This window comes from Lontra canadensis, unplaced genomic scaffold (genome assembly GCF_010015895.1).
Source record: "Lontra canadensis isolate GAN:19392208 unplaced genomic scaffold, GSC_riverotter_1.0 scaffold6, whole genome shotgun sequence".
Classification (NCBI taxonomy): Eukaryota; Metazoa; Chordata; class Mammalia; order Carnivora; family Mustelidae; genus Lontra; species Lontra canadensis.
Window position 1 is genome coordinate 14,410,791 of NW_022631000.1, and position 24,638 is coordinate 14,435,428.

The 24,638-nt window shown below is 39.9% G+C and overlaps 1 protein-coding gene and 1 long non-coding RNA gene across 7 annotated transcripts in view; one reads left to right on the forward strand and one right to left on the reverse strand.

Moving 5' to 3' along the window:
- ZBTB20 (zinc finger and BTB domain containing 20) overlaps positions 1–24,638 on the reverse strand; it is a 770,594-nt gene that overhangs the window by 139,545 nt on the left and 606,411 nt on the right. For all 6 annotated transcript variants that reach the window (XM_032852271.1, XM_032852263.1, XM_032852264.1 and 3 more), the window contains one exon: positions 19,304–19,343. The gene's annotated coding sequence lies outside the window, so the exon portion shown is untranslated. The remainder of the gene's footprint in view (positions 1–19,303; positions 19,344–24,638) is intronic.
- LOC116864578 lies at positions 14,190–17,531 on the forward strand. The gene is made up of 3 exons (XR_004382044.1): positions 14,190–14,275; positions 15,845–15,971; positions 17,377–17,531. It is a non-coding gene; the product is annotated as an uncharacterized LOC116864578 (long non-coding RNA).

Below are 24,638 nucleotides of genomic sequence, written 5' to 3' on the forward strand. Positions count from 1 at the left end.
AATGCCCTCAAAGTCTGAAAAAGGTGGTTTCCTACGAAGATGATGAAAATCAAGTCACAGGTTGTAATTAAAAAAAAAAAGTCTAATGGCAAATTAAGTCTTTTATTCTGGGTTGGGGGAGGCTACTCCTGTGCAGTATACTCTAGACAAGAAACACTAAAGGGGCTACTCCCACCCCTCCGCCTCAGACAGCACATTTCTGCATCTGTATTATAAAAAATGTGCCAGCTCTAGCAAGCTCACAGTACTGAGCAAAGTGCCACAGTTTACAGCTGGGGATTTGTCTTTCAGGGCTGGCTCTATTTACTGGTTGTTTTTTACTGGTCTGTTCCTCCCTGGGGGGCCGCCATGGGGGTGTTTTTTGTGGGGTGGGGGTTGGAAAGAGGGAGTTTTTGTGAGTTCTATTTTGGATTTTGGTGAATAAGAAAGCAGGGAATTTGCCAGCCTGTTACTCAGTTATATTGAAACATGATACAAACTGCCTCAATTTGGAGCACAGAAGGTGCCGAAAAATTTTTCTGAGGAGGTCTTGAAATATCGAAGCCTGTCTTCAAGGAAGGACTTGTTTCTCTCAAAAATCACCCTGCGAATAGTAGAGGTGTGCTGTCGTCTCCTCTCCATCCCTGGTCCCCGGAGTCACTACCCGAAGTATCACAGTCTAAAGGTAGCCAATATGCTGCGGAAAAAAAAAATCACATTGCGTTCTTCATTCCCAGGGGAGTGCTAAGAGGACTGTGCTTGAGTGCGGGCCTTCTTTGGAAAGTCACTTCTACATGTGTAGACACTTGGGAGCATGGGCTGCGCGTGTCTGAACAAGCTGTACTTCCTACGTCTGCACTGCCCACTTTGTTTCCTTGTTTGCTATCTGCCTGAATTGGCCTGAACACATGTGCCCCGGATAAACATACTATTGCATGGACACGTCCACGCGTGTTTCCAATTCCATAGTATCTTGAAAGTGGTTCAGCTTTCTAGAAACACAGACATACAATTTGTTCTGACTAGAAACACTGCTCAGCAACGGCATGCCAGTCATCACGGCAGGTACCGGACCATTTGTTGCTGGGCTGGAGCAAAGAGAAAACAAATCCCGGACAGCATCACAGAGCAGCACCTTCTTGTGAGATCCTCTTGGCTAAGTAAGGACTGCATGAGACAGTAACGAAACAGATACCTGCAGGCTTTTCAAACAGTAACAACCAGCTCAGGGTTAGCAGCCTTTCTGACCTTGATGGTCAAATATTCTCAACCTTTGCTTTCAGGCACGGGATTGCTGCTTAAATAGCCTTTATCATCCCCCCTCCCCGCCCCCACCTAATTTTTGGTGAGGATGCCCTTGAAATTAGATCATTATTTGTTCCTGACAAAGCATATGCATATTGTGGTATCACTCTAAAACCAACGATTGGTTTTAGCTCTATGAAGAAAAAAAAAATTCCAACAACCTTTCATGCTGAGATTTCTCATGCTAGTTCTCAGCACAGAAGTGATTTTTTTTTTTTTTTTAAGTTGCATAAAGCCTAGCAAGGTTTAAGTTTTCCCAGCGAGGAGAAAGTGTTTTTCAGCTGTTAAATTTTTCAGATGCTTTTTTTGAATTTGGATAAAACTCAAAAACATGTTTGTTTTAAAATGTAAACCTTTTTATGTACAGAGGTTTGCATATAGAGAAATGCCATTACTATGTTTAAAGGTACTTGCTTTTGAAATAAAGAACTCATAGGCATTTAAATATAATAAAATGTACATTGCATTATGAACATCTCATTGGGCGCTAACATAAATACTACGTTCTGGAAGACCAATGATACACGTTTGCTGACAGGATCACTTACAATCCTGCTAGTCGATGTATTTGTGTGTGAGAGCAAAGGGTGGCCAGGTTTGAACTGAAGATCATCTTTAGAGTCAGTATGCTTTTGAAAGACCTTTTACTTCAGTTGCATGAGACTTCTTGGCCCCAAACCTGCTTAATTCTTCAGCTTCTTGACTGGGCCAAAGTTGATACAACATATGGTATTTCAAGCACAAAAATGATGAAGAAACACATTGAGGTATAGCAGCAAGGCAGGGATGAGGGTAAATCATCAGAAGGCCTGCCTCCTGCCATTTTTACTGGGCCTAGGCACTCTTCAGTTTTAAGCAAATTGTAGATTGCTGAATGGGAAAAGATATTATCTTGATCCACCAATTCTTTTTTTCAAACACTTTTACTGTAGGTTTTACACTGTGATCCACTGATTGTTTACACACATATATGGATTACCTATCTATCCCTCCATCCATCTAGATCTATCTCACTGAAATATAGATGTGTGTGTATGTGTGATTCAGAGGCAGAAAGAAACTGATCAAATCTTAAAAGATTCTTCATAATTCTATTGAGTATATTATTATTTGGAGAGTTAAATACCGAGGTCTAGAAATTCAGCACACATCAAACTTCTAATCAAGGACTTTCCAAAATTAAGGAAAGCACCTGATCTTCTAGTTTATTCTTTGAAATGCCAACAAATTCATTTTTCCTTTATTCATTCATAATATATTAATTTATTCATTTTCCAAACATTTATTGATAGCCAACTATAGGCCTCACACTACATTCCTGCAACATATTTCTAGCCCAATTACTTTAACGGTTGCTTTAGGATTTATGGCAGGGTTGGCCAGATGGTCCTTGAAAAGGAAAATCTTCCTGAGTAAAACAACCTGTTTACAGTGTTTCCTATCTAGCAACCAAGAGCCCTGGTAGCATCTCTTCTAACCTCCTCTTACTATGGTTCTGGTATAAAATCAGAAGTCTAGTTATATTTACTTTTCATATTTAAGCTTAATTAAAAATACTGAGTGCAATCATGAGTTTTTAATGTCAGAATATTCAAAAACAACTTTCCCATAAGGTCTTCCTCACATATGATACATCGAGAAAACTTATACAATTCTTTTTTGTGCTACAAAAATGCAGAAAACTGACCATTACCTACTTTACAGCGATTCTGAAAATCAATGAGCTAAAGCATGTTAAGTTCTAAGAAGTAGAGTAAATAAAGAGATCACATAGTACCATCAGACAATGTGTCTGCTCCCCTCTTGATGAGGACACTATGAATACAGCAAGAAGACAGGTCCTAAATATTTATTACTAGACCTTGTTTAGGTGGCCAGGTCCTCCTGTTCCAGTATAAGTGATATATAAGTATATAGCTAGAGCCCAATTCAATTATTTACATGGCCTTTCCAGAAAATGGTTAATGCTATAGAGACTTAGAAAATGCAGAAGACTAAACAATACACATTCGTCTCTCTCTTTATGATGTAGGTCATGGTTCAAGGTCATGGAATTAACAGTAGGAGTTGCTACTTTTGAAGAGTGAAATGCTTTGAGGCTTTTAAGGGAAATTATTTTTATTTATTTATTTTTAAAGATTTGTTTATTTGAGAGTGTGTGTGTGCACGCGCGCGAGAGAGTGAGCAGGTGGGGCAGAGGGAAAGGGAGAGAGGCAGAGAATCACATACAGACTCCATGCTGAGTACAGAGCCCAACGTGGGGCTTGATTCCATGAACTTGAGTCCATGACCTGAGTGGAAACAGAGTTGGATGCTCAACCGACTGCACCACCTTGGCACCTCTTTTAAGAGAATTCTAAATAAATTAACTTTATGTTTTGGAAGTTATGATTTGGGCATTATTAAAGTATTATAATTGGACATGGGTTCATAGACATAAATATAGGCCACCTTTTCAAAAGACCTTCTTTATAGTTCTTTCAATTTTTTTACGGATTTCGTTAGTTGTCCCCCTCAAGTTATTTCATTTTCCAAAGCTTCTTACTGTCTCCACACATGACAAATTGGCACATGCACACTGGCACAGGCAAAGAAGTAACTGCTAAGGTCACAGAAGTAGGGATATGGCAGGCTTCAAGCACTGGAGGCCAAAGGCACCAGAAACACGGGCAGACAGCTTAAAATTGTCCTTTCTTATGTTTGTGCATTGTTTCTATATGGAAAACTACATTTCTCTGAGAGTATATGTGTAAATATGCATCTGCTAGTGTTTTGGCAACTCTAAGTTACCTAAATTAGTTTTGATCAACACTGTCGGATTTTTAAACCCACCAACGTAATAAAAGCAAGTTTAAAAAAACACAAACAAACCCTACAGTACATTGTGTGCTCTGCCGTTCCAAGCCTCAGCTTCAAGACAAAAGCAGAGTGAGACTTTGTCATTTGCTGGCTGTTAATAATCAAGAGAAGATCTGCCAGACAAGCTCTTCGAGGGCTCTGTCTGTCTGGACCAGGTATATACTGCAATACACAAAGGGCTTTGCAAGGGGAGAAAAATGAGTGTTCATGGACAATGATGCAGCTTTCTTAATTAAGATTTTCATTACTGATACATACATTAAGTTCTGCAACTGCAAGAGCCAAAGCACTGTCATGTGCAGGTAGATGTCCCTGATTCCATCTTTAGGCAGTAAAGCTAAAACATATTAAATGTGCACCCAGCAAATGTTGTGGGAGCCAGGAGAGATCCAGAAATATTTCTGTTGGAATGCAGAGAGGCCCCATTAGAAGCAAATTTGTAATGCATCTAATAAGCAGAAGAAAAGCTCCTATCAGAGACAGGGTGTGCGCGTGTGTATGTGTGTGCCTGTGTTCCTGTATGGGACTGCTTTGAGGTCCTGAGCCACAGAAGAAGGTAGTTGCAGCTGACCTAGAAATAATCTCTATATAAATACATCAAGAGCTCAGACCTTAAAAGGCACCTTGATCTTTTAAGTTTTCCAATGCCTGTTGTTGGGAAAGGAAATAAATGGCTGATTTGGGGTAGGTTTTGGAAGATGGCAAAGACTCCTGTCCACAGCTGGCCCTGACTGTGTCCCCCTGGGTCACTCAGTCTATTTTCCCTGGATCCCCACGCTGGTCCATAGTCAGTGCAGTCTGCCAATGGGTGTACTGTGTCCATGAAATAATCTGACTGTGGTGTGGGGAAATCTTTCTTCTTAGATCAAGTTATTTTTACAAAAAGAATTTTGCTAAGAATGGAGAATAAACTAAACAGCACAGTCCTTGAAATGGATGAATATCTAGGGTGTATGTTTTTATTTCACTTTAACTAAAGCCGAATTCATTTTAGGGTTGCCGGTGCTGTTAATGTGCACACAGTGTGCTCTGTTGTTTTTCTGGTTTCTAGTTGCATCCTTTCCTGTTTTAAAGTTTGCATTTTGGGGGGAGCTTCCCTCTCTGTCTCCTCTATAAAGAAGACCTTCATCCTGTCATCTCTTGGTCATCCAAGAGTAGAGTTGAGTGTTAGATGCTGCACTTCATGAAAGATGATTTTATTACGGCAGTCAAAAATTACACATTCGTTTCTTATTAGGTAAAAACATTTATCTGGAATTTAAATGTAATCCCCCATTTTCTAAGAAGGAACAAACCAGAACCCAACACCAAAATGGCTCAAAAGGAATTCTTCTAAGTATTTTGGCTGTAGTTCCTTGTTGTTTGGGTAAAAGGGGAAAATTCCAAATAATAGTGGCCAAGAAGATTTCTCTTGAATTCCTGCACCAAGATTCAGATCTCTGAAGTAAGTTTTCTGGATGTTAGTGTGTATTTCAGAAACCCTTTCCCTAGGTATATCACAGAGCTAGTGCAGAGTGGTAAACACACAGCCTGCTACGAGGTGGCAGTTCTCTGACCCTATTCTAGATGAGTGATGTTAATGGCTGGGGGTAATAAGATGATGAAGAAATTGATTCTTCATTCACAGAAACATAGACAGTATGCAGACATCCTGTTAACAGATCTTCATGCATTTTGGGAAAAGTAACAATATTAAGATTCTTTCTAATGTGTACTGAAATGTACCGTTAGAAAACTGGTTAGAGGAGTACGTGAAAGCTCTTAGTGAAGAACCAATGTAGTGGACACTATTCAAGCCTTAGGATGATGGAAAGAAGAAAGGGAAAAAAATCCCAGGAGAGGAATTTTTTTGAATTCATTTATTTATTTGGGGGGGGGGTGGTGGTAGGGCAGAGGGTGAGTGAGAGAGAGAGAGAGAATCTTAAACATCCTCTGAGCTGAGTGTGGAGCCCGATGTGGGGCTCGATCCCATGACCCTGAGATCACGACCTGCATCAAAACCAAAAGTCAGATGCCTAACCAACTGCCTCACCCCAGGCATCCTCAGAAGAGGATTTTAACTAGAGATTTCTATTACTTCTCTTATGCATCCTTGACTTGCTTGTGAAGACCAGACCAAAGGACATTATTAAAGGATTTAGGTGTAACTTTTACTCAAATTCTGTCGTGAGACATATACTTCTCCTACCCAAAATACAGGGTTAATTTTAAATTAGAGGTGATAATTATTTTCCACATACCAAAAGCCTAGAAATTCACAAGGAGGAACTAAAGGTGGAATCCATTTTAGCCTACAAAAGTGTTAGGGGTAAGGTGGCCCATTCTAAATAAATACCTGGAAATGATTCTCTGGGATAAGGAAGTTAACCTGATTTGTCTAGTATCCCCACACTAGGAGACATGAAGAATTGCAGAGAGACTAGAGAAAGAATGTATTCCAAAAAAATCTTAATTTTATCACCACAGAGATCTCTTGCACAAGATGCCTCTGCAAGTGCCCTAGCAGAAAGCTTCTTTGAACAAGCAGGTTGTGTAGCGTACCATCTCTGTATGTTACATATGTATATAGCATTCCCCAGCTCTGAGTCAGCAACCATGATGTTTGGGGAGGAAAAGAGAAGGGTGATAAAGAATAAGAGGAATACTCATAATGGTATTTAATAGCACTCAATGTTAATCATCGTTACTGTGCCCCCCATATGGCCTCCAAGTGTAAGCTATGTTGTAGAGGCAGGTGTATAAGTGAAATTTTCTAAGGTGAAGTTTTCTAAGAGCACAAGAAAGCCAGACATTCATTCCTCTGAGTCCTGGGTCCATTGAGCCAGCTGGTGACCTCTAACAGCACCAGGCGCCACTGATACCTGGTTCTTAACCACATCCTCCCACTTCAGGTAGAGAACAAGCTGCTGACTAGCTCTGGTTCCCACCACTTGCCTCAGTTTGTTGCTGTTCTAACGGGGCTTCCATATAATCTTTATCATGTTTGGCCTCTCTTCTTTCTGTCTGGACATGGTTTGAGGATGTAAGGCCCACGCAACTTTCTTGTACGCAGCTTTTTTGCCAAAGACAGAGAAAGAATGCCCTGGAACACGTGCCATCCCTGATCATCTGCAAGTGAACTTCTCGTGCTGAAAGAATGCTCCAGTTACCACTCAGAACAGCTTTGCACAACTCCTGCTCCTCTGAAAGGCTCGGGGAACTCACTCCAACATCCCAGACGCTCCCTATCCCAAAACACAGGGAAGGCGCCCTGTCGCAGTTTGTACTGTGGAGGCTGGGGCGGATGCTGTCAGTGTGGCATTTCTGCCTCTCCAGCATCTTTCATTTTCCCTGGAGTTGCTGAAAAATAGTCCATGTCATTAAGTATGTAGTAATACACATGGGACTCAGAAAGAGAGAGGGAAAGGTGGAGGACATGGATGACATGGCCTCTAGCACTTTATTTATGAGAACATCCAGAAATCTCTATCTACATCTGGTAGAAGAATAGTGTCAATTCTGCCCTGGAGACATGGATCAGGCAATGTTGCCTGTGCGTATTTTTCCCTTCCCGATAATTTACTGATTTTGGAGTCTGATGGCAGAGCTCAGATGATCATTTTTACACTCATGTGAGTGAACAATTAGCTTGTCTCTTTGGGGGGATGGTGATGCCAAATAAACATAAATATATGTAATCAAGGGAAGTACTAACTCTCCCCCGCCCAGAGATCCTCAGGTCCTCTGACTGGTGCTTTGCTCTCCACTGTATTTCCCAGGGGGGCAGTGAGGGTGGGTGATGCCACCAGGGCATAGCAAACAGCACTGGAGGTGCCCTCATAGGACTTTAGGGAGCACTGCCTTTGCAGTAAAGAAAGAGACTAAGCAGCTAAACATGTGTTAGACCGCTCGTTTGCCCTTCCAAATTTCTATTCTGTCATTCACCTTTTCATTGTTGATTTATAGCCACTCTTAAAATATTAGGGATATGTCACAATATTTTTCCCAGTTAAAATTTTTTTTTTTCTACCACAGTGACTTTTATTTTCACGTAATAAAATTTAATATATTTTCTTTAAGATTTTAGACTTTGGGGCACCTGGGTGGCTCAGTCAGTTAAGCATCTGACTCTTTTTTTTTTTTTTAAGATTTTATTTATTTATTTGACAGAAAGAGATCACAAGTAGGCAGAGAGGTAAGCAGAGAGAGAGGGGGGAGCAGGCTCCCTGCTGAGCAGAGAGCCTGACATGGGGCTCAGTCCCAGGACCCTGGGATCATGACCTGAGCTGAAGGCAGAGGCTTTAACCCATGAGCCACCCAGGTACCCCAGCATATAACTCTTTATTTTGGGCTGTGATCTCAGGGTTGTGAGATCAAGCCCTGCATGGGGTTCCACGCTGGGCGTGCAGCCTGCTTAAGATTCACTCTCTCCCTCTCTTTCTGCCCTTCCTCCTTCCCTCCCTAAAAAATAAATGATTAATTAATTAATTAAAAGATTTTAGACATTGGTTTTATGCTTGGAAAAAGCATCCCATTTCCCAGCATGAAAATATTCACTTATATGCAAAATTACAAAAATTGGCATTTACAAAATTACAAAAATTGGCATTTACAAGATTTAGGCAAATGAGCAATCTCTTTTTTCATCGATGGGGGTATAATTTGATATATGTTTACTGGAGGACAGTTTAGCAACAGATAAATTTTACTTTGACAGTGTCATTACTAGAAATTTATCCTAAGGAGGTAATCAGGAAACTACATTTAAAAAATGTGTATGTGTATAAAGATAGTTATTGCAGCATTGTTTAGCTAGAAAAAAAAGTCCAAATATCCTAAATGACCATCAATAAGTGAATGACTCAATAAATTACCCATAAACTAAAGAACAATGTAGCTATCAAAAAGATAATGTAGATCTAGATTTATGGAATCGAAAATGACTATTAGAATGTTGAGTAAAAAAGCAGATTACCAGGCAACAAGCAACTCTTCCTTCCAATTTGGAAAGAGAAAGAAAAAGAGAAAGAAAAAGAAAAAGAGACAGATGAATAGAAAAGTGTGGAAATATATTTCCGAAAGCATTACTAGTGGTTCTCTCTGGGAGGCGAGATTTTGAATGGATTTTATGTTCTTTTTATATCATCATCGTAATAAATTCAAACAAAACTACGTGTATGCTCTTTAGAAATAAAAGTCAGAACTTTTACTTTGGAGGAAAAAGAGCTTAGATAAACCTCGTAACAGCTACTTAAAAATTCAAATATGAGTTTCGTCATTAGCAATTAGTAACACTCTTAATTGGATGACATTACTGCCTGACCATTTTCCTGATGGGTGACATCACTGCCTGCATCAACTTTCCTCCAGGCTGGACAATTGCATATGATACATTGTAGTTCCTGCCTTACAGGACTTTAAAACTGAAATTCTGGAAATAACCCAAATATCTATATAGAGGGCACAGTTCGGTAAATTCTAGGGGGTTATATGACTGATAACAATTATTTAGATAGTAGAGTGGCACTTAAAAAAAGAGTTTGTAATTATACCAGGAAGCATTTTAATTTTTTAATTAATAGTATTTAATTAAAAAATAGGATGCAACTCTGTACATACAGTGTATGCCCAATTCTGTGAAAATCCAGAGAAGAGACTAGAAGGTGATCTAAAAATTTGTAAATAATAGTTGTTTCCATATAGTGACATTATAGATGTTTTCTCTGTACTCTATGGTTTCTTAATATTTAATATTATGTGTGAATTATAGAGTCATGAAAGAAGTAAATATTAAAAAACTACAGCTGCTTTGCTCAGCAGCTGACAAATCCTACCCCAGATGTATCTGCGATTTAGTTTTGAGTCAAATGGCCCTAATGTCATTTCCTAAAGGAATCTAGCAGAATGGAATGTGTTCAAATAAAGGAAAGCTACCATTACTGCCACCTATTTCTGTTACCATTTCTTAATGCTTAGAATAAACCCGAGTAAGGAATCCTACTTCTACTGGAAATTAGGAATTTCCACGTGCTTTAGGTTTTCTTCTTATGTTGCCAGATGGTGGAATTTAATTATTCTACAGTATTCTGGTCTGTCCCCATGTCTGGAAGTCTTTTGGTGAGGCTGATGGTGTAGGTCACTACTGGGAATGGAGGCTCAGTTATTCTTTTAAAAATAAGGGTGGATTGCTACATAAGATCTTCTGTAGTTAGTTTTCTTTTCCTTTCCTTTGCTACTTTCCCTCTTCCTTTCTTCTTCCTTTCCTTCCTCCACTTATCTACCCACTCTTTTTCTCTCCCTCCCTCCTTTAAGTACATAGCCTTTCTTAGATGCCAGCTCTTAAAATTTAGAGAAAATTCATACAGTACTAACACGACACTTCAAGTAGAACATTTAATTGTTCCTAAATGATCACATTTTAGCAAAATGATGATGGGAGAAGTCAGAATTGTCACTTAAATGTATACGATGCATGTTAGAGGCTTGGCAATGAGGCAGGCAGTAGATATTTTTTGAGAAAGCAAGAAAGTAACTAGGTAATGCCAGCATGGGAGGAAGGAGGTGGCAGAAGAAAGAAAGATCGACATGGGTTTCTGTGTCTTTTGACAAAAGTTATCTAACCACATGTTCCTGGCCTTTTGGACCAAATGGCAACCTTCAAACTTCCCATTACTATGAGCTACTTGAGGACAGGGATGGTACCTTTTTCACCTCTGTTTTTTTCTGTATGCAACACAGTGCTTGGTGTAATATAAATGCTCACTAGCTACCTGGAGAATTGAACTGAGCCTTTTTTACTGCCTTCTATATTAGCCTCATCTAGAAGAAAAAAGAAAAAAAGAAACTAAAACCCCTAATGTCTTTTCACACATACCTAGGTAAAACCCCATTTTAATTTGAACTCAAACACACATCTCTTCTGAGCTTCCAACTTGGTCGCTGAGCTGCTGGAAAAAATCACCCCAAGGCAAATGGGTATCAACATTAAACCACCAGATTCACCTAGGGCTTCCACACTGCCAAGGAGACTGTCTGGTCAACTTGCTATCCCATTTGTCACAGGAACTATTCTGAACTTCCACTTTCCTCAAATCTCCACCTCACTTATTTTTAGCAGGACCCTGGCCCCTAGGAGCTATCATTTGGAAAACCACTCTCTGGAGGAGTAAAGTAGAGTAGTAGAAGCAAAACTTCTAAGAGTTATCTACTTGTGGTCTCTATTTCTTCACCTCTCACTCTTTCCCCATAACAAACAGGTTATTGCTTCTACCACTTTAACAAAACAGCTTTTGCCAAAGTCAGCAACCTCCACATTAATATATTAAATGCATTTTTTCAGTCCCTTACTGACCTGACTTCTCAACAGCACGTCTCACTACTGACCACCCTCTTCAAAACACTCTCTTCTCTTGGCCACTGTGCCAGTGTTTTCTGGTTTTCCTCCTACCTCCTTAGCTGGTCCTTCTGAGGCTATTTCGCATAGCCTCAGTTTTTGCTCCCATCTGATTAAATAGTAAGAGTTCCTCAAGTCTCGGTTTGGGCCTTCTCCTAAATCTACTCCTGGGCTTGGGCAGTATCTTCCATGCCAAAAGCCTCACTTGCCTTCACTCTACTTCTGATTTCCAGTTGTATATATTCTACTGCCTAGTCAATATCTCACTTATCTTATCAAAAACACCTCACACTAGACATCTCAGAAATAGAGCTTGTAATCTTCCCTCAATTCCCATTGTCCTTTGGTATTTCATACAACTGTGAATGGCACCAAACTCCAAACAGTTTTATGAGCATAAAACCAGTAGTCACAGTTGTTGTTTCTCTCTCCTCCATCTCCCACGTCCAATCCATGAGAATATCCTGTATATCTTGGATCTGCATTATCTCTCTTTTCCATTATTTTTCTTCCATTCCCAGTCATTAGCCTAGTCCTTATAAGCTATGCTACAAGGGCTTCCTTACTTTTGTTCCTGCAAAATCATTCATCGCAATGGAGTAGCTTGAACTTTTTTAACTTTTAATTTTAAGATTATTGCAGATTAGTATGCAGTTGTAAGAGATAACACAGAGAGATCTCTGTATACCCTTTACCCAGTTTCACCTAGTGGTAATATCTTATATAACCATAGTAGAATATCACAATCAGGGAAATTGGCCTTGTTTTTACAATGGTACAATCCATCCGCCTTATTCAGATTTCACCAGTTTTCTACGCACTTGTGTGTGTGTGCATGTCTGTGCATGTGTATATTTAGTTCTACACAACTGTATCACCTACATAGATTTGCATGAGCACTACCACAGTCAAGATACAGAATAGTGCCATCATAAGGTTATCTCGTGCTACCCTTGATAGCCATAGGCAGCTCCATCTTTCCCCTGCTCCTTAACTTTTGTTAGCCACTAATTTGTTCTTCATCTTTATAGTTTTGTTATTTCAAGAATGCCATATAAATAGAATATGTAATCTTGAGATTGGCATTTTTCACTCAGCATAATACCTTTGTGATTAATCCAAATTTTATGTGTCAGGGGTTACTCTTTAATGCTGAGAAGTATTCCATGGTATGGATATACCACAGTTTGTTTAACCACTCACTCATTGAAGGTAATTTGGGTTGTTTCCAGTGTGGGGATATTACGAAAAAGGCTGTTATAAACATTGGTGTACAGGTTTTTGTGCAGATATGTTTCCATCTGTCTGCAATAAATGTGCAAGAGTAGCGTGATCTTTTTAGAATACAAAATTGATCATGTTACATTCCTTAAGTTTGCTTTCCCATTGTCCTTAGAAAGGTCTTTAATGTGACCTGCAAAGATCCTGACATCATCATATATCTTTTCAACCTTAATCTGGGCTGTTCTTCATTAAATTCTCTCCACCCAACTATATTTGATGCCTTCATCTATGCTGCACCCCTTGCTTAGAAACCTCTACCACCACCTAATCTCATTTGTTTTTCATCTTCACATGTTAGCTCAAATATCACTTTCCAGGGAAGCTCCTCATGAACTCGTAGACTCACTTAGATCCCCCTCTTAAATTTGCTCCTAGAGTTCCTGGAAATTTTATTCATGCCAGCAAGTACAGTTTGTAATTATAAGTTATTTTGTGTGTCCATTTGATTAATATGTCTTCCATCCCCCAGGTTGTAACTTGAATAGGGCAGAGACCATGTCTGTTTTGTTTGTCATTATATCTTCTGCATTTATAGACATTCGCTTCGTGTTTGATGATATTTGGCCAAGGCTTTTAAGACAGATAGTCTTGGTTTCAAGTTCTATATTACATACTAGGCATCCTTGAAAAAATTACTCAAACATGCTCAATCTCTGTTTCATCTTCAAAATTAGGATTATAACAGCATCTCCTTAATAGGAGTAGTTTTAAAGGTTAAACCAGGTAGCTGTTAGAAGTATTTCTTCCCAGTGCCTAAAGCAAGGCAAGCACTCAACACATGCTATTTCTTATTGTGATTATTAGTTTAACTAAAGATAAGAGTTTTTGTATTTTTTTCCCCAATGAGGTTTTAGTTCATTATCTCAATTTCTCATCTGTTCCCTTGGGTTTTGATTCAGGTAACTCTGAGAGTCTGAAAAGGAACCCTTAGTTTAGATCTCCAATAATTCTATGACTACAGGTTACCCCAGGTACGTCTCCTTAGATGAGTACCTTGTTTGGCCTCTTGGCTATGGTTCTCACTTTCATCTCACTCAGTAGTAAATTCTTATTCCCCAGCTATCAGTTCTTTTGTCTTATTTTTCAATGGGTTTAGAACGTGAGTGGGAAAATGCAGTGCCATTTACTGGACCCCCTTAAAGTTTCTAACACTGAGATTTATGCTTCTGCTTGGGATATCATTCTTTTGGTGTTCACCTTCTTTTATATTCTAGCCATTTTTCAAGCCCCAGCTAAATCACATTTCACATGAAGCTTTCCAGCCCTCAAGGTCCTCTTTCATGAATGAAATCCTATAGTACCTATTGGACTGTATAATTCCTTTTGGAATTGTCACTTATTGTCTCATATGTATACAGAATACTCAACAGTCATAACTTCTTTTCCTAATCCAATTTTGAGTTTCTTAAGAGCAGGCAAGGGCAATGTCCTAGATTTATGTTTTAGCTCCTTACTAAACACAATTCTTTTTGTGTGGTAAGTGTTTAATAATATCTTATGGGATGGTTGTGCTTGAGGCTGGTCCACTGATCAGGTTGTGATTTGAAGGATCAAGTTACAATTAACATAGTTTAGTGGCTAGATGGTTTCTGAAGGGGTGGTGGCAGTGGCCAAAGGGGGAAAAAAAAACCCCACAATAAACGTTACTGTGAGTATGTCCCTGAGCTGTGTACGAGCACAGTCAGGTACAGGTAGTGAAGCTTAATCCTATTATGTGCTGAGTTTTCATCCTGGTCATATACTCTCCCATTTTCCTTTATAAAAAGCATATGGAACGCATGGTCTGATAGGCAGAAAGGCTAAGAGAAATGCAAGCAGAGGGAGGTAATGCTCTTAGGTGTGGTAGGCTGGTCTGCAGAGTGTTTTGATTCTCTGAATTAGTCGAAAGATTGAAAAAAATAGCCACTACTACCACAGGAAAAAAAATTAGAAGGAAGGGTCCCGAAAATGGTATCTGAGCAATGAAAGACAGTGAATATTTTAAAGATCACTGAATTTAATTTATTCAACCTAAATGCATAAAAGTACAGGTGGGGACATTATTTATGCAGGTATATGCAAATCACTTTATAAAATAGGCAAAGCCCTTCTGCTTTTTATAAGTTGCCAAGGTGGTTCCTGATATTTTAAAAGCTATGCACCTTTAATGTAATTTCCTAAGAGTTGGAATCCCTCTGTTGGATCACAGTCATTGTCAGAGGGAGTTAATTATTATTATTTTTTCTTTCCTTTGGGACTTCTACAAGGCTCTCATAACCATCACAAAAAGGGTGGTTTCTACAGAGATATGACTAGAAAAATCACTTGGAAATCACTGAGGAGCAAGTCACAATGTTCAAAGCAGAGAACGGGGGCTTTGAAAACATGAACCCATCTGACCTCTTGAATTTAGTACAGTGAATTCCTGAGCTCTGAAACATGGGGCCCGGCTGTGCATGCCATATTGGTGCTATAAGACTGGCAGTAGGTTGGCTGTGGCATGGTCTATTTCAAACTCCTTCACAGTGCCCAGTGTTGCATGTTCCCAAATGACATTTGGTTGGCAGAAGCTGGGCTTCCAAAGCTGGCAGTCTGGAATGCAGCCCACTATGTTTTGACAAACACATAATTGACCATCTGATCACCAGCCTACAGTCTGCATTCAGGTCACTGGGGGGACTTGGGTTTTCAATAGGTCCCTACTCCTCATCTTGTTCATCTTCTCAAACCTTTCTCCAGAAAGCAATATAGAGAAGACTTAAACACACCCACATGAACCCTCCCATTTGCAAAAGAGAACATGGTCCACAAAACATAAGCTGTTGAAAATTTCCTTTAAATTGTCCTGGCAGCCCAAAGTGAACAAGAGAAAAGCACATTTATGGTGAACTCTAATTCAGAAACAAGTAGGAGACATACCGAACTATTTCAACACCACCAGCATGTACGTTGCCATTCAGCTCAATGGCTTGGAACTTCTTAGAAAAAGACAGCATAGGAAGATGATAGGAAACTGGGTATTGCTCAACTTTAGGAGGATATTATTAAGAAATGTCTTGATTTCAGGTGAAAGAAATGAAAAGCAAGACATTGGAAATGGCTTCTTCCTTATCTGTCTGACACTCCCCCAAATCTACTGGGGGAGAAGGAGTCACACCTCTCTGGAGACCAGCAGGCAGAAGCTCAGTGTGAGGTCAGATTCAAATTCTTGTCTCCTATAGAGTGCTTTGGTCTGATTTGGCCCAACACAACACATCAACCTTTCTCCTAGAAGGCAAGGATTGTGCACTAGGCCAAGATATGCTGTCATCACGCAGATGTCAGTGTCTATGTCAACACTATCAGAAGGCCTCTCCTCTCTGCTCCCACCCCCCACTGCACAGTCCAAGCCCTTGGTTTTTACCTTTGACCTCGTCTCTCTTTTCTCAATCAACCGTCTCTACATGGTCAGAGTGCTCTTTTCTAAAACATAAATCAGCTTAAATTTCTTCAAAGCCTCCTCAAGCCTGCCGCATCACATCCAAACTCCCTCACACAGCTTCCAAGACCCTCCACAATCTGTCTTCTACCTGCTCTCCAGCCTCATCTCCCACCATGCTTCGGCCACACTGAACTACTGTCCTCCAGAGCTGGCTGCTGCTCAACACCTCCTGACTTTGAAAATGCTCTTGCTTTTTCCATATTATAATCTCCCTTTCTTTCCTTTCCCCTACACTGACTTGGTAAACTGCAATAATTCTGCAGACTTTTAGACCCAGCTTGCAGGTAGGCACTCCTTTTTGGTTCCTCTTGCTACATCTTGTGACGCCTCCAGTCCAGTGTCCACCACATGCTACAGCCTTTATTTACTATGTATCATCCCTACCAGACTGTGAGATTCTTAGCAACAGGGAGAATTTCTTATTTATCTTGGTGTTCCAGGAACCAAGCACAGTGACTAGTTTTCCATAAATGTTTGTTGACTGAAAAAACAAGAGCTGTGCATGGTAATTAATCAAAACTAAGCCAGCAGTAGCATTAGCTTCTATAAGCTAAGCATGGAGCCTGTTAGCAATCTAATGAAGGCAGATGATCGCGGCAGTAAGGCACTTTCTGATCGTTATCACAGGGTGAAAGGAAGAGTGAGGGACAGAGGTGTGGATGGAGGAATGTCTCGTTAGCAGAGAATGTCACTGAGACAGTGAATTTTCAGCCTTTGCAATATTGAGTTTTCAATACTGAAAGATATTCTTCTGAGAATGAATCTGAGTCTGAACTGTAGAGAGGTCTAATTTAAAATAACTTGGTTTCTCAAATAGGCTAAGTCTGTGTTACCTGCTTTAAGGCAGTGTGGCAGGATATGGAGGGCTTCTCATTGTTTCTGCGAAAGAGTAATGGGATGGAAACTCTTGGGGGGAACATCTGGAAGCTGCTTGGTTCCCACTGAAATCTGTGTCAAGTCCAGATTGGGACTTTTGACTAAACATAGTGCCTGGGAGAGAAGGCAGAATTCTGCACCTGTCTGGAGAAGGCCATTGAAGAGGCACTGGGGAACTAGAAACACTGGGGAGATAATGTTCTGATCTGTTCCCAAGAAACCTTTCTTTTACCTTTGATAGGTATCTGGGGCACCACCCCTGGAGCCATCAGCTGTGCCTGTGGGGCACTCGAGGACAGCAGGACTGTCACAGGCTGTGTCACCCTTGAAATAAAAGTAGCCTCAGGATTTGGAACAACCCAAGCAAGCATGAAGCCTGGCCTGGGGGGTGAGACAAGGTTAGTGGGTATAGAAATGGGCTGTCAGCCCATTACAGGTCATTCTCTCAGCCCTGTCTGTCTCTGGTTAAAAACTAGGATCTCTCTAGAAGCTGCCTGATTAATGGCTGATGTAGCATAGAATCAGTTTCACATTTTCCTATGAGCCAGAAACAGCTTTTCAATTACGTTTTTATCTCAAAGGTCTCCCCCTCGATTTCTAATCTATGACACAGGTCTCCAGTCCCCTGTACTGCTTGTGTCTGAGGCTTGCCCTACAGTGCTGACGTCATAATAGCTGAGCCGTGCGGGCAGGAGTGCACCGTGCTGACTCATCCCTGGTGATGGGAGGATTAATGCCTTGTCTAACACGGAGCTATTATGTGAACTGTTTTTACACAAAAGAACTGTAACGAAAATGATTTGCCAGCCGGAGGACTAGAAATATGCAGTGCTGGGTAACTGAAGTAGGGATGCGGAAATAGAAAGCGGTAACCATAAGCATGCACATTGACACCCACCAAAGCATTGACAGACCTGCTCTATCAACACAGAGAATAAGGAATAACAAGACTTGTCAGGGGCAGGGAAGATCTGCCCCTGCTGTATAAATGCATTACACACAGTCCCCGTCGTCTTTGGGGAGTTTTGCCAATCTCCTTTCTCTGTCAAATGGCTGTCACTTTGGACTTTAGCCTTACAGTCCGTCCTTTGGGGGATTCTGCTCACATGAATATAATTGCAACTACCTTCTAGGAATGTTAGTGGAAGCCATGCACATGCAGGCAAGCCAGGGGAACCCCCTTTCTGTGCAAATGATTACCACACAAGAAATACCTCAGAGTGAGAAGTCAGCGAAGTAAGACAGATGTTGCGAAAAGGGGACAGGGTTCATCAGAGAGCCTGAAACAGCTGGGAAGAATGCAGATGCTTATTTATCAGGTAAGGTGACTGCCCCTGGACCTGTAGCATGTTTGGACGGCGTCTCATGTAGTGAGTAACTATGATTATTTGGGTTCACTGCTGCAGAAACTCTTATGAGCAGCCCGACATAAAACTTACCAACCCATTCCGTGCAGCCTGGTTTAGGCTTTAAAGAACAAATGTTCTCTCTTTTCACCTGGAATCAAGTTTTCTGTCTCTTTTTTTTCCCTCTCTTTTCAAATGACTTCTCATCTTTTCTAAAAAAGGACAGTACCTTCCATACCCCTCTTAGCACATGTAATGTCAGATTTCTCTCTCTCTCTCTCTCTCTCTCTCTTTTTTCTGGACTTCTGATGACAGACACAATTTTAGCCTAAATGGATCCAGCCTGATGGTTCATGCTTGTACTTCTTGAGTAAAAGGGTATTGGAAATTTAGTCCATAAATGAAAGCTCTGACCCAGAAGTTGAAATTAAAAACTATTGGACCTAGAGATGGGTGTGTAACCGAAGAAAAAATAATTGCCCATTTACTGACATTGGACCCAAAGCCCAACTGTTGAAGATATCTAGCTGAGGAATGTAAGCTCCAGGGTAGAGGAGCAGTGACTTCTGCAAACAGCAGCTGCGGCTGAGTGAAAGGCAGTCTTTATAGGAGTCCAATGCCTAAGGCCCCAGTCTTTTCAGCTCCCTCATGGATGGCAACTACTACGACCACCAACAGCACTGAACCAAACCCAAAGGAAGCTAACAGGTAGCAAAGAAATGCAGGAAACCACAACAAAGACAACGAGAAAACATGCCAACAAAGATGGAATTTCCCCAATGCGACGCCTTCTTGAAAAGTAAAGAAACCACTTTTACTTACATAGAGAGAAGGGGCAGGCCACAGACTGATGGTCACAGAACTGGAAAAACAAAAACAAAAACAAAGAATTAAAAATAAACCCCAAGATACCACAGGGAGAAGGAAAACCAATCTAAGTTATAGACAGAACTGGTTGCTCCTGAGGATGGGCAGTAGGAGCCTGTTTTATTACCTGTAGCCTAAGGGAAAAAAAGAGATCCAGTCCCATAAAATTTTCCAAAGGTGTGACCTCCTGCTATATGACCAACACAGTATTTCCAGGCACAAGGAGTGCCAACCTCTTTCTTCGTTAACTTCATTCTGATCCAAATGGTATGGCTATTTTCTAGAGCTGCACTCTTCAATATGGTAGCCACTCTATATATTATCTATTTACATTAGTTAAACTTGAATAAAAAACTGAAATGTTTAGTTCCTTTGTCACACCAGCCACATTTCAAGGGCTCAATAACCACCTGTGTCTGGTGGCTGTCTTAGAGGTAGAACATTTCTAACACTGCATAAATATCTATTGGGCAGCACTGAGGAGAATAGGTAAAGGCTTTACTGTATAGTACACATTTAAACTAATTTTGACAAAGATGAATAAAATTCTGATGATAAACTTTGGCTCTTTTAAGGTAAACTCAGTATGCTTAATGCCCAGAAGATCCTCTGGACAGAGGTAACCCTCCACACATCATTTCTCCTCAGCAGATGACCTGATACGACTCAGCCTCGTGTTGGCTTGGTGAGGATGGAGGACTGCATGCCGCCTTCTCAGCCCCTTCTCTCCGGCCTAGGAGTGTCCCCTCTGACAGAATGATTTTAAATGAAAACATCTCTCTCCCAAAACCCATCTCTAATGATGAAAACCCCAAGTTTGGGGCAGTTGATCTTAACAGCTTTTCCTTCTGTATTCAAATATGATAATTCTCCTTTGTAATCTTCAACTCATAAGCCAAATGAGTTATGATGAGACTGGCCTGCTCACCACTGTTTTGACAGCTTCTATTATAGAAAAATAAAACTGAAGTAACAAAAGATCCCTGAGAGATTAACAAAACAAACAGGGATACTGAGAAAACAAAGCAGGTCTCTCTACCCATACCCTACTCGGATATGTTAAGGACTTAATGTATGCTGACTGAATTCTTGCCTCTCTGACACCATGATTTTAACCACTTCATAGAAGGTCTCCAGAAATATGCAAAACAAATCATACTAAAAGAGATCAAGTAGGGGATATGATTATATAAGTTAGCAGCATAGAACAAGGCTAGAGCAAACACAAACAAACCTGTTGATTAAAGAGATTTCACTACTAAACAAGTCTTCTAGACAAGTGCACTATCATAGAAGTTCCTACAAAGGAAAAATTTTCTCTTTATAGCTAATGCGAAACCCTGTCTATGCACATGTCAATATGAAGGATGGTGCTTCCTTCCTTGAACAATAAGAGTTAAGGTGAAAATCTGCAGCCTGGATCATAATGTAAGCTAACACAAGAGAGGCTGGGAGTCTCCAATGCTTTCACAAAATTGATGAGTTTAATGAAAACTTTAAGCAAGATAATTAGATTATGTATGATTCATTGGAAGTACATACACACACACACAGTTGAAAAATATATGAAGATTAACTAGTCTTCAAAGATTTTAATGTTCTAAGTTTTGCTACATTCTAGTCCCTTCTATAAGCCAGGATCCTAGACCATTGCGCCAACCTATTTTTAAAATATCCTTCCTTCCTCCCCCTCTCCCCCTTCCCTTTTTTCCTTCCTTCCCAACTTTTTTGAGCTTGCTTTTTCCCCCAACCTTTGTGAAAAAGGAGAAAAATATGATTAGTGGTTATCTATGAAATATGCTCACTTATCATTTCTCTGTTGCATGTTATAAACCCAATAACTCTCAATAATACATTATGCTTTTTTAAAACTATAGCATTTATGTTCTTATATCTGAGCACGTAACTTTCCTTTTCAAATTTCTAGGAGCATTTATTCATAAAAGTTTATCAATCAAAGTTAAATTTTTGATGTGACCAAAGAGATCAATGTAAATTGTACCCAGATTGACTAATATATCTAAGGTCTGGAATGAAGAAGAGATGTCTTTCCGGGATGTCAAGTGACACACAGACTGCCAATGACAGGAATCCAAGATGGAGAGAAAAATCACAGTGTGTATGTCACAGTCTAAGACAAATTAAAGCCAAGTTAAATTGAAGATTTTATTGGATATAATTGTCGTCTTTATATATTAATGAAAAACAATAATACCTATCCCAAATTTAATATTAAGACTAAAAATTTAATCTCAGAGTTCTTATACAATTTATAAATGTTCATAAACGTCAAAAGGCCCCTACTTCTTGATTGAATTACAATCTGCAATTTTGAGAATATGTATTAATCTACATAGGTTTATTCCTGTTCAGTTCAAATCGTTATTTTATTGATATGTATGCCCTTTCTGCCTAAGTGATATTCACCTTATATGTCTGTAAGCTGTTTTCATCTGAAATGCAAAGAATTACCTATATAGTTTTGCATACAATGAAAAACATTTGCATTAAGCATGCTAGGCTCAAAGCATACATATCTAGCAAAGGATACATAACTATAAAGCCCAAATGAATCAGGACCTTAAAACATGGTGGGGGAGGCAAGAGTAGAGAGGGGAAAAGGGGTGGTTTATGGTGAAGTCTACTTGTGTTCTGTGATTTCTCAGTAGAAATTATTGTATAGTGTCAATCTCTAAGGAACTAAATGTATTATTAATTAAGTGTATTATTAATAAAGATTAGTCAATTCTGATTTCAGTTTATGTAATGTTCAAGGGCAATGGTTTCCAGCGTTTTGAGGTGATATGGATCCCTGTAAGAATCCCTCCCCAAAGAAATTCCTTTAAAACACCAAATTTCAAGAATCTTCCAGGCTCCATGAAGGTCATCCATGAATTCCAGTTTAACCACCCTTGGCCTAGGGGAGAGGGGAGAAAAAGCCCATGAAATCCCACTGCTTAACACCTCTAGGAAGCTGAACAAGTCACTATAAGCTGGAGCCAGGAGCAAACAACATGTATAGAAAATAGACTAATTCTGTGGCATATATAATGGATAAAAGGAGTGTGTTAGGCTGAGAACATTCTAACAAGCACATCAAAGAACAATACATACAACATGATTCTAGTTACTAAAAGAAACAAACCCAGGAAAAATAAAGCAAGATGAAATCAGAGAGGGAGACAAACCATAAGAGACTCGTAAGCGTAGGAAACAAACTGAGGGTTGCTATAAGGGAGGGGGGGGGGGGATGGAATAGTTGGGTGATGAACATTGGGGAAGGCACGTGATGTAAAGAGCACCGGGTGTTCTATGGGGCTGATGAATCACTGAACTCTACCTCTGAAACTAATAATATACTCTATGTTAATTAATTGATTTTAAATTAAAAAAAGGACCCCCCCCAACAAATAAAAGAAAATAGAGCTCTACGTGGGTGCATACAGCTAGGGACACACAGACAGACACCTCTCAAGGCTTCCCAGACTCTGACTTACCTAGTTCTTTATAATTTCTTTTTAAAAAGTCCACAGAGGCTTAGGAACAGTGAGGTAGAGGAGTAGCGAGCAGAAAAATGAGAGGAGCTGCTATTTACTCAGCACCTTCTGTGGCTGCAGGCATCCTGCGAAGGAAATGCTTCTCAGATTTGAATGGGGGCCTACCCAGGGATGGGGAGCAATGTAACAGGAGTGCACCAGGCTGCGGAATACATAATCAAGACATGACTGTCTTTTTGGAGGGTCGGTTGTCCTTGTGGCTAAGTAGTTTAAACTCTTATTTGTACATATGTTGATTTATCTGATAACCATTTCTTGGATGTTATAGAAGAAATAAAAGAGCCACTGTTCTTGTCCTCATGGAATTTCTGGTTCAGTGAAACAAGTAAAAGTAAAAGCATATTGTGGAGTAGAATGCAGAATGTGATGTATTTGTAGGAGGAACCCTGAGAGCTCCCTGAAAAGTCTCATGTGTGTCGGACTGCTTCAAGCAATGGCTCGCAGCCTGAGGACGGGCTCGATCACTCGCTCTATACTGAGGATCACCTCCATGTAAGAGTTTGGAAAGCAGCATTAGCTGTAGATCATTTCATCTTGACTAGAAGAGCAAAACAGTGTTAACTTCCAATTTACTACAGAACTAGGGAGATTTGAGAAATTAGGAAACTTACCCCAAGTTCAAATCCCACAGCTGCTGGGATTTGAATAAGTATGTACCATTCCAAGGACTACATATTTTTAGCCACTCAATTACGCTACATCTAGGTATTTCCCATTTTATGTTTCCCCTTGAAATCTGGGCTCATTCAGGATTTTGTAGGCTAGCTTAAGCTTCTCCTTTGGAAGGAGACAGGTTTGGCTTGATTTGTAGTCTAAATATTTCACAGTGGTAAGGGAAAGCTATTATTATACCCATTTTATGGTGCGGAAGCCGAGCCACTTGCCAGCTGAGGTATCTGGCTGGGTTAAAAACAGAATCGGGTTGTCAGTCTTTCATTCCTCTTGACTGACTGAAGGCTCCGCAGCAGTACTGTCTAAGGGCTTTTTTGTACATGGGCTTCACACTGGTGGAGAAAGAGTGAGAGAAACTTTGCAAAGGGAAAATAATAGTGCAATACAAAAATGGAAAATAAGTAATCATAACTCACTCATGAAAACTGGTTACTTTTAGCACTGTGAATAGAAAAGAGAGAGCTTATTCATCACAAATGAATCAGAAAATTAGAATGTGTCACAGCATTGATGATAGAGCTGAGGAATTCAGATGAACTGAAGTTCAACACTTATCCTTATATCTGAAGAGGGTAAATGGTGTGACAACAAGACAGAAATGACCTCTTACATGCGCCTGTAATCTTTCCAGTCTTTTCTCTTCAACCCTCTCTCTAGAAGTTAGATGGGTTTATATCTTTGTTTTCTATGGGTAGAGATAATATTTTAACATACTTTTAATGTTCTAGAAGTATTGTGTTAATTAATTCTTATGTGGGAGTCATTCCAAACAGTAGGATGAAAATTTTTACCTTATTGATTTTCCTAATACCTTTCTGGCTTCTGTGTTTTCAAAGGCTGAGGCACTATTGGATTTTTAGATTCACATGTCTCTCAGAATAAGTGCCAGCTTCATAGGTTCCTGTCAATTGATATTCCATCTTCTCTATGGATACATGATTTCCTTTATCTGACAGATTCAAGAAATTTTATGCTAGATTTAATGACATTTCATGCACCCTGAATTCAGAGGTTTTTAATTCCCTATTTTCTATCTGGCAAAAGGTTTACAAGTTAAAGTC